General features: G+C 45.4%; 1 long non-coding RNA gene across 1 annotated transcript; it reads right to left on the bottom strand.

The window, feature by feature from the left end:
• Positions 1–7526: 7526 nt before the first annotated feature.
• On the bottom strand, positions 7527–18768 carry LOC119966816. The gene is made up of 3 exons (XR_005460843.1): positions 18737–18768; positions 12151–12257; positions 7527–7552 (listed from the first exon to the last, which is right to left on the bottom strand). It is a non-coding gene; the product is annotated as an uncharacterized LOC119966816 (long non-coding RNA).
• Between the last annotated feature and the right edge of the window lie 1687 nt (positions 18769–20455).

Here is a 20455-nt window from a genome sequence, read left to right as displayed (position 1 = left end):
TCAGGTGAATGGAAAGGCTTTCCATTCACCTGAAGAAGGAGCCGTGCTCCGAAAGCTCGTGTTTGAAACAAACCTGTTGGACTTTAACCTGGTGTTGTAAGACTTCTTACTGTGATGTCAGAGGTATGTGCTCATCCTGATGCTTCTGGCCAATAACGTCCGAGGATACTGCTTTGTTCCTGAATGGCTGCCTAATGCTGTTTGACATAATCCTTATGTCAGGTGAGAGAGCGGCAACCAATATGGATTTCATGTCAGGTAAAATCTAGCTCCTGCTAGCCTTCCTCCTCCCATTCCCAACTCTCTGTAAACTTGAGGTAATTCAAAACTCTGCTGCTTGCATCCTTATTTGCATCAAGTGATCACTGTGAAATCAGGGTCTTGGGTTCATAGAAAATTTTGAACTTTTTAACATGGGCAATGCGGAGGATTAATGTTATGAAAGTGATGCTCCGGCAAACCCCGAGTGCTCATTATCTATGAGGGGGAAAGAGTTATCATTGAAAGCTGTGTCAAACCTGATTGAGCCTCGTCACTCCCAGATACCAAGGCAATGCCGAAAGTCAGTTTGGGAGGCTTCCGACAAAGGCAGGGTAATAAGTTTTTGTCAATAATTACACAATAATACTACTGAACTACTACTCTGTGACTAAGATAGTTACATAGGTTTGCGTCCATGCTACAGTGTAACAGAGTAAGGCTTCCTAGTATTCCATGGGGCTCTGTAATCATGCATGATAACTGGCATTTGGAAAGATGCTGCTGTCCAGCTGCAGCTCCATTTCTGACAGATAAGCGAGTACAAATAGCTGACTTTGTTCTTATTATCGCCGCCCATCTAAGCTCCTGTCACATTGGCATGAGGGCCTCAATGTGTGCAGTAGTGTTCCTGCCTCTTGAAAGCTGCCATGAACAGTGACGTTTTCACTCCATGGTTGAAAGGACTGCATTTTCTGGATCGACCCCCTCCGTCATGCCTGCGCCATCCCCTTTCCCTTCCATGTCCCACCACCAGCCCCAGTCATGCCTCCGTCATCCCCTTTCCCTTCCGTGTTCCATCACCCTAACCTCAGTTATGCCTCCATCATACTCCTTCCTTCCTATCTTCCATTGCCTCCTGGGCGTAAGCCTTGGTGCAGCTTCTGAGAAGCACCAAAATCTGGCAGCACCACTGTTAGAGGTAGGCAAAAGCAGCATCTACAAACATCAAAGTTGCTGATGAAGTGAAGCACACCCGATGCTCGCCACTTACATATAGTCAGGAAACAGACTGTTTTAATTAACCACTGGCAGGGCATTTCATTTGGAGGGAAAAGGTAATTCTAGCGAAGTGGCTTTTTACTGAGAATTCATGAGATGTAAATGAAAGCAAATGTCGTTCCCAACACAGATCAGTGGGAGAGCCGACCACCCTTTAACCTGCCATCAAAGTCAGGTGATCAAAATCGAGAAACTGACCTTTGTCATCATTCCAAGTTTTCTGCCCGTGCCCACCACGATTCCCACCGCTCGAGGGAGCAGAAAATTAAGCCCAAAGTATTTTTTTGATATAAAAGAAGTTTTTATAACAACTGTCACTGAAACATCTTTTTACCAAGGAAGGAATTTTCCCATATTTTTTCAGTGTGTCAGGCTCTGACTGAAAACCAGCGTGTATCTCTCCGGCTGCATAGTCGGGTTTTTAGTCCGGATCTTGAGCCTCGCCGAAAAACAAATCAATGGTGGTGTCTTATGGCATCACTGTTACGGGGCGGGACATGATAGAGCTGGTGAGGCCGGCTCCACAGAGATTGGGACTCCTTTTAAAAATGGCACCCTGATCAGCGGAGAAAGGTGATGTGGTGGGGGCTCGCTAATTATGTTAAAACGCATGTAAAAAGCACTAAAATTAGGTTCTCGCCATTTGTGGATGAGAACCTCGTTACACCACCTGTGAGAGGCTGGAAAATCAGGAAATAAGATCTCACCAAGAAGAATCTTGTTTTCCGAATCTTGCGAGATTTTGGGTCCAGGTCACTCTTCTTGCTGATGGTAGACACGGGCACAAAACCCCCCACATTTTGTAGGTTCTACATCCTTGGATTTAACAAATTTGTTTGTTATCCCATTTAATTCAGATACTAAATGCACCATGGTATAATGGGTATGAAAACAGGAATTTATCAACGATTCTTGAGTAGTTTTTTTGTTGCAGACATTTTCTTTGTTCGAAATTGCTTTTTCAGCTTCTAATAAGATCCCCTGGCACTTCTAACCCACTTGATGCATTATCCTTTCAGAGGCTGGCACTGTCCAAATGAATGATCTTTTGCCTGATTTTGTCATATTTCATTTATCTATAAATGTTCAGCCCCCTGCGTATTTATTTATTTCAGGGCATCTCTGAAGTAAATTATCTTGCAGCATTGAGAAATGTATCAAATTAAAAATAAAGTCAACTGCTCGCATTTTGCAATGACGTGATTAACCCAATGCATAGTCTTGCTTTATGTACAATCAGATGACCTGGCTGAGCTTTTGATGGGAATCCCACTCCATATTTTGAATTGAGGACAGGCAGATTAATAGCAAGGTATCAAACTTCACGCCCCCAGTGTATTTGAAAGCTGTGTTAGTAATTTCGTATCTGTGGTTTCAGATTCCAAGTATGAAAACAAGAAGTCTCCCTCACTATTAAAACTTACTGAAAGGAGTTCTCAAGTTTATAAACCAAATTACTTGGAAATCATTTGAAAAACAAACTGCTGAGGAAAGACAAGATTCCCACTCTAAGTATGTGCACAGACAATAGCAGGCCGGAAATTGCAGACACATCTTTCATGTGTTCAGCAGAGCTGGCAAGGCTCCATTCCCCCCTTGCTTGAGACTGTCCCACTTCATTTTATTTTTCCACAATGAAATGTTAAGACATGCCAGACAGAGTGTGTCATAATATACAGTATATAATGGTGCACAGACAGGCAGTGATTGACACACAGGATGACCAATGAACACACAGAACACAGCAGCCAATCACCAGACAGGACACGACCACTATAAAGCCAGAGGGCACTAGTTTTCCCGCTCTCTTGGGATCCAGCCTCTGAGACAGTCAGAGCCCGTGAGCAACAACTGGAACATATACCATGTGGTAGTAAGATAGTATGGTCAGGTTGGCCTCAGGTCTCCAGTCAAGTCAGCATAGTATCAACCCACAGTTAAAGTATGTATGATAGTTGAGAGTTCAATAAAATCGAGTTGCATTTCTTCAAGTATTGGAAGCCTATCTCTCTCACTGCTGCAGTAAACACAGTCCTCGCAGACCCAGCTTACCCAACACACCAGAGTAAATCTTTAGCACTGATCCCAGCCTCTCTCCAACTGGCAGCAAATTTCTAAATATATAGAAACAAAAGTACCTTTTTTTTCCTTTTGGGACAGCAGGTCAAGTATTGGATGTGGATTTCAATGCAAATAGCCATTACTGTTGCTGTGGATCACCTGGATGCAAGTTGCATGTTTGAATTTCCATGCAAACAGCTTAATGCCTGAACTACAAGATATTAAATGTTGGCTAGAACTGTGGGACCCAAGAGTTTGCAGGGCTGTTCGCAGCAGTAACATCAGTGAGTCAGGTCACCCACCCACTGCTGGCTGCGCCAGATTTAGAGGCATCAATTGACTGGTATAGTGCACTAGCAAGCACAGCTTCCATGTTAGGTGCAAGTAATTTATTGTGGAGGGAAGGAAGGATTGAAAAGGGAGGCACAGAAGCTCTGTTACTGTTACCCCAACAATACAAGTTAGAATAGAATCATAGGATCCCTGTAGTGCAGGAGGCCTTTCAGCCCATTGGGTTTGCACCGATCCTCTGAAAGAGCACTCCACCCAAACCCACTTCCCCGTTCTATCCCAATAACCTCTTAACCTAATCTACACATCACTCTACCCTAAGGGGCAATTTAGCATGGTCAATCCACCTAACCTGCACATCTTTGGACTGTGAGAGGAAACCGGAGCATCCGGAGGGAACCCACGCAGACACGGGGAGAAAGTGCAAACACCACACAGACAGTCACCCAAGGCCGGAATTGAACTTCGGCTAACCACTGTGCCGCCCACATGTTCAAAACTTAGTGGAATATTTTAGAGTCGTTTAAAAGGACCAAATATACCACCATGCTTTGTTTTAGCGTTTTAACTAAAGATCAAATGTGGAGAAATGGGTTAACGTTTCTTTTCTGTACAAACAAACTGAGTAGAACCACGAAATTCAGCTATTGAAATAAGTGGGCAGTTGCTAACACTGCACCTAAGACAGTAAAAGATAGCATTGAAAAACTGCTAAAGCAATTAAAACCAACCTGAAAGACCCAGCAGCCTTGTAAAACAGAAATAAAGGCCAAAAGATTAGAAAGTGGAGTAAACATTTCCATAGGTAGCCTCAGCATTCTTGAACCTATGCATAACTGACCATACATAGCCAAACAGTATGAGAATGGAACATGTTCCTGCCAAAAGGTTAAAAAGCTTTTTGGGCAGTGACAGGTTGATTCACCCTGATGATGACTCATGAAAGACTGATCAATAATAACAACAAAACGGGCATTTATAGCACAATAAAACATCTCAAACCTCTTCATAACAGCGTTACTAAATAACACTTGTCAGTGAGCCACATAAGAGGGAAGATGATCTAAAGCTTGGTAAGAAGTCTTACAACACCAGGTTAAAGTCCAACAGGTTTGTTTCAAACACGAGCTTTCGGAGCACTGCTCCTTCCTCAGGTGCTCCGAAAGCTCGTGTTTGAAACAAACCTGTTGCACTTTAACCTGGTGTTGTAAGACTTCTTACTGTGCTAACCCCAGTTCAACGCCGGCATCTCCACATCAGATCTAAAGCTTGGTCAAGGAGCATTTTAAAGGAGAAAGGGATGAGGGCAGAGAATTTTAGGGAGGAAATTCCAGAGCTAAACACCTTAGCCACCAAATGCTGAGCAATTTGAACATCAGAGATGTTCAAGTAGTCAGAATTGGAAGAGCATACATACCTTGGATGATTTGGGGATGGAAGAGAATGCAGAGCTTGAGGGGTGGGAGTGAAAGCAAGTGTATAAATATATCTTCCACTTTCTATGTCTTTTAGCTTTGACAGAGGGTAATCTGGACTCAAAACATTAGCACCCTACAGATGCTGCAAGACCTGTTAAGATTTTCCAGCATTTTCTCTTTTGGTCACCAGTTCATAGCATCTCTAAGGAGGTTTGGTAAATATTGTGAATTTGATTCAACACTTGATGATACTTTTCAAGACAGGTTGGTTTGTGGATTACGCAGTGAAGCAATTCAGAGGAAGCTGATCAGTGTAAGTGATTTAACTCTGAAAACTGCTTGTGGAAGTTGCATTCAACTTCTATGGAGTTAGCAAAAGAGAAGCTCCAGAAATAGACGGCTGGATTCTCCGCCCCGCTGTGCCACTTTTCTGACTTGACCCGCCGGCGGGTTCTCCATTACGCCGGCCGAGCAATGGGGTTTCCCATTGTGGGGCATCGGTCGGGGACGCTCGGGCGCCGGAAAAATGGAGAATCCTGCTAGTGGAGAATCTCGCCCGGGGGTTGGAGCGAAGATCCACAAAATTAATAGCTCAAGGAACAATCTGCAAAGGTGCAATTATGTCACCATTGTACACAGGTTGGAAACTTAGCGGGAAAATGCTAAAAAAAAATAACTAAGTGTGGGTATCGCAATGGTAATTGTGGCAGAGCAGCCGATGCGATTCGCACCAATTTCCTTGCACAAAATGACACTTCGGAATGGATTCTGTTGCCCGCCTGCCGCAAGATCGGCACGAGCAAGACGCGGACAATGGAAAAGTCCATTGACCTTGGCCGGGATTCTCCGGTTGCCAGACGGGCGCGGCTGGAGAATCCCTACCATAATCATTTTTTGAGAGACTTCCACCCACTGGGCAGGGTTAACCGAGCAACCTGCCCACCGCACGTTTTTCAGTGGTGGGGGGAGCGGCCTGCCACTGGCTGGTGGTGGTATCTTCTGTTCCCACCGTTGTCAATGAAGTTTCCTGTTGAATGCACCCATTACTCATGGGAAACCCCTGGCGGGGATTGCGCGGTCAGGCGGATCGTCAGCGGAAATTTCTAGCCAGTGGTGTTGATTTGAAATGATCCTTTATTAATGCTCAGACTTCAGCAAAGAGTTCTCTGGTTGATTTTCCAAAGCACAAAAAAGCTCAGCTTTGATGAGAGAGGTATCAGAAGAAAGAGAGATGGAGTAAGGTTGTCTTTCCGGTGGCAATTCCTCTGACCATACCAAAGCAGTATATTCACGCCCAATAGCTAGCTCACTTGGCCTCTCTCAAAGAACTCCAAAGACTTGTGTCTCCATAAAATTAGCTTATGTCCTTCACTAATGCAACATAGTAGCTGGTGTAAGCCGATGTTTTGCTTAAGAAAAGATCCTTTTAAAAAAAAGTCCAATACTTACATGCATACGTATGTTCAACCAATGATCTTATAAATTAATATTTTATGTAACAGCAGCCTATGCAATATCTCTTCGTATTAATATTAAATTCTTTAAGTATCTGAAATTTCTCCTCTTTCACCATGACCTGGGAATAATCTTGTCCCTTGGAAAAGACAGATGCAAAGTACTCAATTAATAAGGCAGCAACCCCTATCCCCCACTGCCTTCAACTGTGTCCTCAGTAGGCCCTAATCCTACTTTTATCACAAAAGGTTATTCTTCACAATTCTTCATAACTAATGGTCTGCTTTTGAAATTGTATTCTCAGAACTTGCATATTCCAAATATTTTCAATGATTTTTCAACTTTTTTCATTTCCTGACCATCCAAATAGCTGTAGTGCATGCCCTCCACAATCCCACATTGTTCCCTTCCCCTCCTGTTCAGTATCTACTTTCTATTTTCCTCCACACTGTAAGATTTTTCCTTATTTGAAAAAACTATGTAAATAGTGGTTGTGATGATATGTAGATAGACATGTAACGAAATGGTTAATCACAACACCTAGCTGTGACACTAGAGGGCACCACAAGATCACACTATATAACTGAGCTCCCAAAGGCTCTTGGTCTCTTTCCACACAGGAGTAGCTAGACAGCAGTAGTACAGTATAGTTAGATCACAGCCTAGACACCACGTGTTGTTCAGATACAGTTTATATAGCTATATCTCATTACTTTATTTCTAGAGTTAGTTCAGTAGAGTGCCAAAGTCATTTATTAGTTTGTCATTACTTAATAAATTTGTTTACTTTACATCGAAGACGCGTGCATTCTTCAACATCATCTGCAACCAGTAACGACAGATATTACTTTAACCAAGTAATACAGAGCGGTGGTTGTTATAAATCATAGGAGGAACATGTATTATCAGAAGAACACAACAGAATATGCTGCGTCTTTGAGGCATCCTGGCCTTACATGCATCCAAACAGTTCAGATCGAAAAATACAGAAACATGCGCAGAGATTGATGTTGGGCTCTCAGTACCAGCCGTACGACAATACCCCTCATTGCACAAAGCTTTAAGTTCTGCAAAAAAGAAGTTAAGATCTGCATTAAGTTTGGAAAATCCGTTATGCAATCTACCCATATTCAGCTTTGATAAAGAGTCATCCAGACTCAAAACATTAGCTCCCATCTCTCTCCACAGTGTAATGTTCTTGTCGGATGGTCTGATTTATATTACAAGAACGCTTGGAGCTAAAGCTATAAACGATTTATTAGCATTAACTGTGGGTCAACTACATACAAAACATCAGATGAATAACAGTATTAACATGCACAAGCAACCTCTCTCTCAGCTCTCCAGTCAGTCTGAGGTCACCTGACGCTAACATTCACTTATATACTAATGAGACTCCTACTGATGAGTTGATGAATTACAACACAACCATGGTATCATCTTACACAGATGCTGTCAGACTTGCTGAGATTGTCCAATATTTTCTGTTTTTGTTTCAGATTCCAGCATCTGTAGTAATTTGCTTTTATACCCGTATTCAGAGCTGGTTAACACCACCACAACCAGAGCAATAAAGGCAAATCAGAGGTTCGACTAATTCCAACACTGAGATATAGGACAGAAAGGTATCAATGTAGTCCCATTCCTGACATGGTTCAGGTTCTCAATGAAGTATTTCAATGATGAAATCTCTACGTACTTTATTGCCCGTATGTGTTTATAATTTGAACATCAATTTAATATCCCATCCACCATTGCCTGTCATTTGCTGAATGTGTTTGTATATTTCTGTTAATGCATAATTGTCACATGTTTCCATGTTTGGAACTTGATTACTTAGTTAATGTATTTTTTTAACGGAAATTACACTGAAATTCAACCTTTGGGCTTCAAACATGTTTATTGAACATGATACCATTAATAGATACCTGCCTGATGCTGCAATGATTCAATATTCTCAAGCATCCGAAGAAGATGCATGTGTTGCATCTCTTAAAACTGTCAGCTCTGGTGAACAACTAGTTCCTCCCTGCCTAAAATTTGCATAAGCTGTGATTCTTGTCCCAGGTAACAGATTCGTATTTACTTTGACGATGGCTTTGTCACTGAGAGAAAAAGAAAATGGATATATCAGTACTTTCATTTTGCAATGTTTATATTGGGCCGAATATATCAAACAATCACAATGTCAACATAGATGTCATGTTTCTATTGCTTCACAGCTATAATTACCCTGCTGAGTGATGATCCTCTTGAAGATGAAATACAAACCAGATTTAGGCAGCTCTTCCGTTTCCATATGAGCCGTGTGGGTGAGCAGAAAAAGGGGAGGGTGAGTAAAAGAGGCCCAAAACTGGCAGGTCCAGTCTGTCACTGTCAGGCCGAGCAAAAAGTGCATGTGCCTTCAAGCAGACTAGCTTCATTATCATTTCCTCACCCAGTTCAAGGATGGCACTATACTGTTGGACTGTGGCAATGAAACAATTAAAAAAGAATGACTCATCACCATCCAAGTTATTTTGGCCTGAAAAAAATCTACATCATATCCTGCTCTTCTGGAAGGAGGTGTGTGCAGTTCTGAAAGTCAAATAATTTGGTTTGACCCAAGAGTAATTAATCTCTGTCTGTGTTTATGTGAGGGACCCAAACACTTTGCTTGGCCCTCAAACTTACTTGTCTCTCTGTTTTTAAAACCAAATCAATCAAGATTCCCCATGCAGGAGTATCGTGGAATAAAGAGACAATGGAGTGGAATGGAAAGAAGCAGGATTGATAGTGTCAGTGTGTATTTCGACAGGCTTCTATTCTGCGTGTGACTCGTACAATCTCTAAGCTGCAGTAAAGATAATTGTCGCTAATGTCTGACCACTCTTCAAGCCACATTTCCTGCAACCCTCCACCCATCCCCTCCCCCCCCAAAAAAAATTGCTTTACTATGTATAACAGAATGAATACTGATGAGGAGGAAACGATCAGAGTCAAGGGCAAGAAAGACAGCAGTAAAAACATCCATAGATCAACTTCAGATGAATGTTATTGCTTTGTAATGCAAATGTGCGGTAACAAATTAAGTCTTGAGGCTGGGAAAGCTGGCGAGTCAACATGTGAAATCGTGCTGAACTAACTATCAGCTTTCTGGCTGAAGACTTTTCTTTCCCAAGATTGCCTAATATATGCAGAAAGTTTCAGTGCAGCTTATCACTAAAGCACGTATGGGCTGAGCATATGAAGAGTCATGCATGGAGACCACCTGTAGGTAAAGCTTGAATCCGATAGTGGAACAATAAACCAGAATCAACTGGGCAAACATGATAAGGGGCCTGTAACAAAGCCTGAAACTGAGAATCAATGCAACAACAAATGGCTCTGGCTGAAATTAGGGAGAAGATTAAAAGGGATACTGGAAGCCATTGATGAAAATAAGGAAAGATGCAAGTAAAGAGGCCAATAAAATAGCCTGACAATAATAGATAATGCAACGGCAGCAACACTAGATTTTGAGCCTGAAGTGAGCTCCTTGTTGAAATCTTGTTCTGCAGCACGTCAATTAAATTTCATTGGGAGAACAGTGGGCGAAGCTGGCTGAAGTATATGTCACATTGATGTGCGTTTGTTGACTAACCTCAGGCAAAAAAAAAGCTATGATTACCACTGGGAAATTGTTGATGCTTGTAAGAAGTTTTGTATTACAGCATGAAATAACGGTGTGGCAACAGTTCGTAATCCGGCCTAGGAAGGGGTCATTATTAAAAATTGTGCAGTCAGGATCTAGCGTCGGAGACTTCAGTGTGTTTTCACACAATGTGTGTCACAGTCATTACCAACTTAAGACCAAAGTAACAATAAAGAGACCAACTGGAATTATAACAATTCTCTCGTGTTTACTGGGCAACCTGAGGGACACATGAAGAGAGATTTGATTGCCAGCAGCTGGTGCAAAAACATTATAGAGAAAGAAAAACAGGGATTCTAAGTCAATAGCACAGTTGAGCCAGCCTGGCATGTGGCTAATCAAAATATTTGTTCAATATAAACCTTCATCAGTTAGCATAATAGTTGTAGTATTTTATGTGGGAAAATAACAGTGACTATCCCTATATCTAACTCCAAAGGAGAACCACATAATAATTTTCTACCCATAATTTGTTCAATATTTGATCACTTCAATGAATTTTGGTTAGATACTACGGCTGGAATTTTGTTCCCAAGATGGATAGTTCAAGTTGGGAAATTCCCTGACTAGACAGACTCGCCTTGATATAAAGGGCCGATTCACACACAATTTTCACCTCTGGGAGGCAGGGTGGGGTAGGGTTGGGCTGGCCAACCCAGAAGCAGATCGGAGGTGGCCATGTAGGCAGGCAAATGTCAATGTGGGCTGTTCAGAAGGCCTGCCTCATTTCTCTGGGACTTCAATGCAATTGTTTTAAAAGCTTTTAGGCCTTTTAGCCCTCACTCCTCACACCTCCGAACTCACCCACTCGTCATGCCCTCCATGCCAATGCATGCCTCCCACTGTTATAATTAACATAAGTTGCTACTGACCATAGATGACATTGAAAGACACTCCAGTCCTTGAAGTAAGTTGAAAGGATTTATTCAGTAACAACTAGATAAATGAGTTCGACACTCTCCTGATCTAACTCTAGTAACTCAGTGATAATGATTAACTGTACAACTGGGATCTAGGCCACATGTGGTGACCCAGCCTGAGATCTAAACTATTCTGGTGCTAATCCTACAGTCCCTGCCAGGAGTGAGAGGGAGGGCCTAGTGTGTGTTTGGTTTTATAACGAGTTGTGCAATGCCCTCTAGTGGCTATGCCACAGCCGGTGTTCTGATTAACCCCTTAGTTTCATGTCAGTCCACATATCATTTCACCCACCGACTCCCACCGGCATGCCTCCTCAGACCCTCATACCCCCGTGCCACTTTTATAGTTACTCACTCAGTGTCGAATATGAGCAGTTCTCAGAAGCCAAATGGATATGAAAAAAAAATTCCAACAATCTAATAGAGCTCTCGGTCATATACACCTGATCCAAAATAGCATCTCGTTCAAGAAAATGGTGAGAAGGATTGTAAAATACGTAGACAGGTTAGTGGAATGGGTGCAAATCATTTTTGCAGAAATATAGAACAAGGAATGGAAGAATGCACTCAGTGGATATTGCTGAACCAAGAGACCAAGACACTGAATCATATCAGGGCTGATTTTAATTCCAAGGGAAAGTTGACAAGAGGGGACCACAATCTGGGATAAAGGGTTTAGACATATTTTAATAGTCACGCCTTATGGTCAACTGCTTGCATATTTCAGATAGAAATTGACAACTCAACAGCAGGGAGTGGATGAACACTGGTTGGCCCAAAGACTAACATCAAGGAAAGGCAGTAAAGTGAGAATAGTGGTGTGATGAGTGGGCATTGCAAGGGTCTCTGTAACAACCTTTATGAGGCCCACAGGGATACACTAATCAATCTCCCTATGGGACTCGGAGAAGATAAGCTCCCCCTCCAGTGGGCGGAGGCCTGACCAGCTGGGGCTTGCTACCTCGCTCTGTAGAAGCCGGCCCGGATAGAGACTGACATTCTGGTAATCCCGAATTCTGTGTATGCTGCCGTAGCGGCATTCTTTGACCTGAATGAACTTCTATTTACCCACCTTCTCGGGCCTCCTGGGTCTTCATAGTCTTGTAAAGGCGAGGAAAGTAACCTCGGTCAACAGAGATTTAGATTTTCCTCATGTGGTCCACAGACAAAGGGCGGAATCTTGTTGATAAAAATGGCAAAGTGTCAGTCCTGGCCAGAAAAACGTAGTGAATGGATTTCTCACAGAATTTTATGACTTTTAAAGAAAATCTTTTCTCCCCACAAGAGTCACGCTGAGCTCTTGGAGTCCTTCCACTAATTCACTCGCCCGAGGAAAACTGGGGAGCTCCATATAAACGCTTCCCCAGCACTGCCCAGCACTTATTCCAGATTGATGAGCGGGGATGGCAGCATGAAAGCAAGTATCGAATTTCTCAGAGGGAGCCCTGACCAGACTCCTGGAAGGTATGCAACAGAGGTGGAAGTCCTGAACCCGCAATCGGGGTGGCGGCCCACCAGCAAGGTTTCCACCCTGCCTGGGAGGCAAGAGCTACCTCGTGAGAGGCAGCATTCTGCAGAGTGGACGGGCGGCTGTGCAGGAAGAAGATGAATGACCTTTGTGCGGCCAGTGTAGCCGTTTTCGAATATGTACTACTGTGTACGTTCCCTTGACCATAGAAAAATACTTTTCACTGTACTTCGGTACATGTGACAATAAATCAAATCAGAAATCAAATCAGATCAGACACCCCCTCACCCACCTTCGCACCTACAAGGTGATCTCTCAGCCAGACACCCACAGGTGCCCACAGGTGACAAGGACCTCCTACTCCACCCCCCCCCCCATGCTGTGCCCACCCCCCCCCCCCCCCCCCCCCCCCCAGTCTTAGCTCTGCTCCTCACATCCCTGCTTCCACTCTAGTCCCATACCCCATACGTGCCACTCCTCAGCCAACATCTGGACTGGCAGGACTCCCATCCCCATCTGTGTCTCCGCAGGACAAACATGAGCATAATGGGTATCAGAGGGCCCAGCCGCCCAGTGTCATGCAGGAATTCTGGAACCTGATCTTGCATGAGGAAAGAGCCCTTGAGGTGACCGGGGAGGAGCATGACTGTGCCAAAGTAGGGCAGCGAGCAAAAGTGAGAACTCCAATGACAAACAACCATTCCTCAAGCTTCACATGAGTAAACATGGCACATCATTTATTCCTCACAATGTATGAATCCATCTCCCTTCCCTTGCAGGACAATCAGATGAACAGCCCATACCATCCTTGCCTTCTGTCTGAGCAGATGGTACCATCATTCCAAAGCAACGAGGCCTACACCATGAGGGTGGTGTCCGCATAGGAGACCTAGGTGCAAAATGTGCACTCCAAGTGGAGGTTGGCTGCTCCATGGCCAATGGGAGGAACTCCATGGCTGAGGGATTCACCTGCATGGTGTAGGTGCTGGTGGGAAACCACGATTGTTAGCGCCAGAGGATGGCAGAGTTTCTGGATCTCATTCCAACTGGCTCTCTATCTCATGGATGTACATAGGGACCCCCAAGCACCTGGAGGGAAGAGGATTGGCAGGAGCACAGCCCAGACTCTCCACCCAGGGGTCCCCAGGATGTTTTGCTCATCAGACATCCCCCTCCCTGTGAGCACCACTCATCGAGGGCAGCACTGTGTTACTTGAGAGTACGCCTGACCTTCAGGGGACATCCAGCAAAGTCATCTCAGGCATCAGGGCATAAAGAACAGCAGATAGCCTCAACCTCAGTTGTGGATCGTGGGCAGACACCTAGATGTGGTGTGAAGGTGCGGGAGTGTGGGAACTGTAGGCACTTATTGGGTATGTGAACATAGGCTCTTGTTAAGATATCTCACCAATGTAAATAGGCAGTTGTAAATAAACATCACCAGATCCTCCTCCCTGTCATTTCATGGTGCCATGCTCTGCAAACCGCCGTGCACATTCGCCGCTTCATCCCTGTGCAGTGTGAGAGTCTGTGCCACCTCCGTCACTGATGATTCAGTGAAGACAAGTTGCTGTTGACAGATCCTCCCCCGCAATGGCATCAACACTCAGGCCACTCATTTCTGCCAGTCTTCTCCAGTGATGAGGATGCCATGGAGTGACAAAGTGTGGAGTGGCTGACCCACCCAGGCGGTGAGTTGGAGGAACAGACCAGGACTGAAGGTGTAGCAGGTGAGCGCTCATCCCTCGTCTCTAAACCCATGGTAATCCCATTCCTTGCAGAACACGTTCATTTCTATGTCAGCCAGGACTCAGTCATATTGCTGAGGATGAGAGGTCCTCAATGAAAGTCATCATCATTCTCCTGCAGAGTCTCAGCGCTCTGCCTATGGTATTGGGATCCATCACAGAAACCTATCGCTGGCACTAGAAAGCAGTCCCCTCGGTTGGCGATATCCTCACCCCTAGTCCGACTCATCCTCAAACATAGAGGCCATGAGAGCTTCCCTTGCCCGACGGTCCAAGAGAGCCCTGACTATGGTCCCAGGTCCTTTCCTCTTCTCCACGGTTGTCCTCACTACTCTCCTCATCCTCCTCCTCATCTGAGGAGATAAAGATGCTTCTCTATCTCCTCTGGGCAAACACTTGCATTAGGCGCATCATGTGGTCACAGAAGATCTGCATATTGATGGAATGGAATCTCATAAATGGCGCTGCATGATGCCAAGGAGATCACAGGGCCACGTGAGTGCAGTCTGTCAAACCCTGCTCTTGAGGCATGTCTGCTACACAGCTGAAGCCAATGGCCCTGGCGACTTGGCTCGCCTGGTCCCAGACCAAGTTGGCACAGTGGGCTGAACAGCTGACTTGTAATGCAGAACAATGCCAGCAGCACGGTTCAATTCCCGTACCCTCCTCCCCAAACAGGCGCCGGAATGTGGCGATAGAGGCTTTTCACAGTAACTTAATTGAAGCCTACTTGTGACAATAAGCGATTATTATTATTACATACATGTGGGCTCGTGCATAAAGGGCATATGTCACCTACCTAATGCATTTGCCTGCGGCTCACTGGGAGATGCCACACAGATCATTGGTGCTGCCCTGAAATGAGCCGCTCACATAGAAGTTCAGAGCGATGGTGACATTAAGGGCCACAGGCAGTGGGTGTCCTCCCATCCCAGCTTGCGGTGCCAACTTTTTCAGCACATGGCAAAGGTGGTCCACCGTCTCCCAGGACAGTGGCAGTCTTCTCTGGCACTGTGGCTCCCACATCTGTAGATAGGGGACGGAATTCTCCAACCCCCCTGCAGGGTCGGGGAATCGCCCGGGGCCGGCGTAAATCCCGCCCCCGCTGTGGCCGGAATTCTCCGGCACCCGGGAATCAGCGGGAGCGGGAATCACACCCCACCGATCGGCATGCTCCCCGTGGCGATTCTCCGGCCCGCGATGGGCCGAAGTCCCGCCGCTGACAGGCCTCTCCCGCCGGCGGGAATTGGAGCACCTCTGGTGCCGGCGGGATTAGCGGCGCGAGCGGGCCCGCGGGGTCCTGGGGGAGGCGCGGGCGATCGGACCCCGAGGGGTGCCCCCACGGTGGCCTGGCCCATGATTGGGGCCCATCAAACGGGCGGGCCAGTGCCGTGGGGCACTCTTTTTCTTCCGCCGCCGCCACGGCCTCCGCCATGACGGAGATGGAAGAGACCCCACCTACCGCGCATGCGCCAGTGGTGACGTCAGCGGCTGCTGATGCACCGGCTCATGCGTAAACCGGCGAAGGCCTTTCGGCCAGCACCGACTCTGGGCGGCGGGCGTCAAAGGCCGTTGGCGCCGGTTTTTGCGCCAGTCAGCGTTGCACAAACCACTCCGGCGCGGGCCTAGCCCCTAAAGGTGTGGGGAATTCCGCACCTCTGGGGAGGCCCGACGCCGGAGTGGTTGGCGCCACTCCGCTACGCCGGGAACCCCCGCCCCGCTGGGTAGGGGAGAATCTGGCCAGGAAGACCAACATTGGATAACCCTTGGCCGGTACAATCTCACATGGGGCTGTTCCCTCTGTGGTGCAGCTCCCTGTACAGCTAAGAGCCCCCAGGCTCCTCCTCCTCAGAAAGAAGCTGGTCCTGGCTACATGCAGTGACACACTTCTTTTTCTGTTGCCACTCTGTTGCAAGTAGTAGAAACGTGACAGGCTCCATGATTCTCCAGAACTATGCACTGAAAAGAGAAGAAACCCAAAGTAATCAGTGATGATTCCTGAGAAGGGCCTTTCCCTCAGTCCTCTACTCTTTAGGGACCTCCATCATGCCCTTCACCCTTAGTGAGTGCCTCCCCAATAAGACTCACACCTCCCCTCTCACACTGGAATATCTCCACTCTTGTCCCTCTCAATTCCACCAGGATAAGGGACCTTACATTCGAGAATCTCACCGGTATTTTTCCCAACCCCTACCCATTCCACCCACACCTTACATTAGGTGACAGAAAGCACAGTGTCTAACACTGTTGCTTCACAACGCCAGAGTCCCAGGTTCGATTCCTGGCTCAGGTCACTGTCTGTGCAGAGTCTACACGTTCTCCCCGTGTCTGCGTGGGTTTCCTCCGGGTGCTCCGGTTTCCTCCAAGTCCCGAAATACGTGATTGTTAGGTGAATTGGACATTCTGAATTCTCCCTCAGTGTACTAGAACATGCGCCGGAGTGGGGCGACAAGGGGCTTTTCACAGTAACTTCATTGCAATGTTAATGTAAGCCTACTTGTGACAATAATAAATATTATTATTGTTATTGAGTGGATTCGTGGGACCCATTTGCATCTTCACGGGGCACCTCAAAGGAGCCCCCTATCGGTGCATGTAATGGATGAGTGATGATAGACTTCACCATGAAGCCTTGTGTGAGGTTTACATCAGTGTGTCCAATGTATGTAAACTATTAATTGAGCATTGTAGTTCAATGCTTGGGTCTCAACTATTTTGTTGAAACCAAATGAACAAAATTAAACAAACTGAGGGACAAATTAAAAGGGCAGCCCCTGAAAAGGATACTGCCTGAAACAAAAACAAATCCCAAATGCTTGAGTAGGGTGATCATTGCTCAGCACAACATCGAGGGCCGAAGGGCCTGTTCTGTGCTGTACTGTTCTATGTTCTATGAAACTAAAATGTCAAATTAAAATGTGGTTAAAGGGTTTGATAAAGCACCCCGAGACCCTGTGAAGTCCACTGGGTATGGAAGGCCTCAGTGGTACCCGTGGATATCACATACTCCCTCTCTAGGGACACACGGCCACGAATAAAGCCACGGCCTTCGTGTTGTATATCTGATTGGCACTGTTGAGTTGCCAATGAGGGGTCAAATTGCAATCCAATCAATTGAATGTCTCCTGTGCAGACAAGGCCCAGCTGTTTAGAGTAAAGTCTGCAATGAGCATGACAAGCACATATGTAGCGGGCACCCTCATTCTCCCATTTCGTAGCCCTACACATTAACTCCAGAGCGACGAACTGGCTAGACACGTGCAATTAATATTCAGTAGAGCTCAACCCCTGGTACTCAGGGCGGTGCATGAGCGTAGGTTTCTGTGCACAGTTCAGTTGTGCTTCCCCAAGTGAGAGGGTCTTCATTACTCATGAGGCAGGGTTGCAAGCCATTCCCGAGGTACCCACTCTGCCCTTGCAGCCTGGCTGCTCATGGGACCCCTCACAGTTACCCCAGCACTGACCCCCAATATTCATCTCCCCCCACCCACTTTCCAGCTCCCACTAAGGAAGGAACTCTCTCTGCAGTCATTTGACCACAAACCCAGCAAGGAGGGCACAGGAAGTGATACCTGCATGCCAGCCTCAAGACCTCTTGAAGCAAGTGGCGCCCCAAAGTGAATGGAAGGTAAGGCCTGCTAGCGATCCCTTCCCCCCAGGAATAAGTGGCTGATTCCCAGCACTGGTCCCAAGTTGAACGTATCTGTGTCTCCCAGGTCCTCTCCGGTGCACCGGAAAAGTGAAGAGCTGGCGAGTCATGGCTGCCTGAGCATCCACCTATGATATTCCCCTCAGAGGTGAGGTTGCCAGGTTTCCACTTTTATAGTCCTGTTGTAAGCGCCCAGTGAATAGTCTGTAAAAAGGGTGCCGGTCTGGAGGGAGTGCTCGCTAATGACATACTAATATATTAAAATCAGGGACCCGGACTCGTACTGCGCGATTCGCACTACTCCACTGACGGGGCGGGGGGCTGGGTGGTCGAGAAAATTCAAAAAGCCAATCACGCAGGAGAGAATCACGTTTTGCAACTCTCTCCGGTCTTTGAACCCGCGCCGAGTTTCTCAAAGATGAAGAGAGGGTTCAAATTCATCCCCAAAATCTATTCCACCATTCCTTGTTGTAGAAAAGTGGACAAGCATTTGAAACCAGTAAAGAAACATGGCAATGGGGGAGAGTAGGCCAGTGTGATTAGAGATTGATTGCCCGAGCAAAATGTCATTACAAATACATTGGTCCACCTAACTTTCTTCTTTACTGTAAATTGCAATGATGCTACGGCACTTTAGCTAGATTTATCAGAACAACGATTGAACACATTCACATTGCCTCTAAAAACATTAACAACTATGAATGCAACTTTATCTGATTCTAACTGCATGTTTCTACATTTTTTTGACAGGCACATTGTTAGCAGCAATTTATGTCGCAATGAATTTTCTCACCAATGACTGAGACAGGCTCATGGCATTTTCACATTCTCATCTGTAGTCCTTGGTAAATTAGGCTGTTGGTGAGGGGATAACTAAGTAGGGATTACTGGTATTTTGCAGCAGGAATGAAATCTTCCCTGGTGAGAGATTAGTGAAAGAAACGTCAGGTGAACCTAGAGCTTAGCATCAGTAGGAATAATTGAAACATCAGTACTGAAATTCTCACTTATTTATTTTACTGTGTCTTTAGCTTAATTTATGGCATGTTTTTGTTGTTCAATACTGGAGCAGTTTAAACCAGTTTATTTACTGCTTTACTTGTGGGCTGCTGTAAGTCAGTGATAGTTTAATTAATTGCGTGCATAAGTGGTGTGATTAGATGTTCTCAGTTTGGCAGATCAGCTACAATAGAATTTCAGACGAGTTACAGGATCATGTTTTCATTTTTTAAAATTAATCTTGTTCTGAAAGAGCTATTGGAGTGCAAACGTTCAACGTGTGGGGTTAGCCAGCAAGAGTTCAGTCGCAGAACTCGAGTGCATCCTTGAGGTTCGGCTGGCTTTAAATTATACTTCCAGGGCTAAGCAATGTGTATTTCATTTTATTAAACTTTGAAGCGAAAACTTTTGAGTTGTTACAGATAAACAGCTGAAGACTGTGATGTGAATCTGGGTGATCAAGGATGCTTCTGGTTTATGTTTCTTCAATGACAGCAAATACAACAAGTGTTTGATTTCTTGTATGTGAGCTCAAAGTTACTGAAATTCAGGAACATCTGACAAAATCCTGTCATATTCAAGTGGCTGAAGAATTGTTGGAATGCACAATCCAGGAAACACACCATTGAATGAAGAAGTGACATGGGTGACCATCCACTGGGATATGGTAAGTAGACAGGATCAAAGTCCTGAGAGCGACAAGTGGTGCTGAATATGGAAGGGGGGGAAAAGACTGAGGAGGTAGAAAGAACTGGAAAATGGGCATTTGGTGTATTTTAAATAATAATAGCAGAAGAAGACGGTTTAACAGCTTCAAGCGTCATAAGTAGAATAAATTGATTGCCCACCCAGAGGCCATAAGTTAATTAAGGACAGCCAGCATGGATTTGTAAGACAAGCCATGTCTGAAAAATGTGAGCATTTACTTTAAAGAAATAATGAAAGTTTGGATTTTCAAAAGATGTTTCATAATCACAGAATTGTTATGGTGCACAAGGAGGTCCATTGTGTCTGCACCAGCTCTCCAAATGAATAATTCTCTTGCATCAGCTCCCCCACCTCTCCCTGTAAAACTGCACATTGTTCCTTTTCAGATATCAGTACCTTTTCAATGCTTCCATTGAACCGGCCTCCTCCACAGCGTCAGGTAGCGCATTCCAAATCCTAGCCACTCGTTTCTCCTTGTATCATTTTTGCTTATTTTACTAATTAATTTAAATCTGTCCCCTCACCTTCTCAATCGTCTCACGAGTGAGAACAGTTTCTCCTGATCTACTCTGTCATTAATTTGAATTCCTCTATCAAATCTCCTCTCAGCTTTCTTTCTCCAAGGAAACTAATCTGACTTCTCCATTCTATCTTCATAACTGAAGTTCCTCATCCCTGGAACACTTCTTGTGAATCTTTGCTGGACTCTCTCCAATGTCTCCACATTCTTCCTAAAGTGCGGCACCCAGAACTGAACGCAGTACTTTAGCTGAGGCTGAACTAGTGACTCATACAAATTCAATAC

The sequence above is a fragment of the Scyliorhinus canicula genome, chromosome 6, assembly GCF_902713615.1.
Source record: "Scyliorhinus canicula chromosome 6, sScyCan1.1, whole genome shotgun sequence".
NCBI classification, from domain to species: domain Eukaryota; kingdom Metazoa; phylum Chordata; class Chondrichthyes; order Carcharhiniformes; family Scyliorhinidae; genus Scyliorhinus; species Scyliorhinus canicula.
Note: the sequence above shows the minus strand (reverse complement) of the source record. Positions and strands in the feature narration are given on the sequence as shown.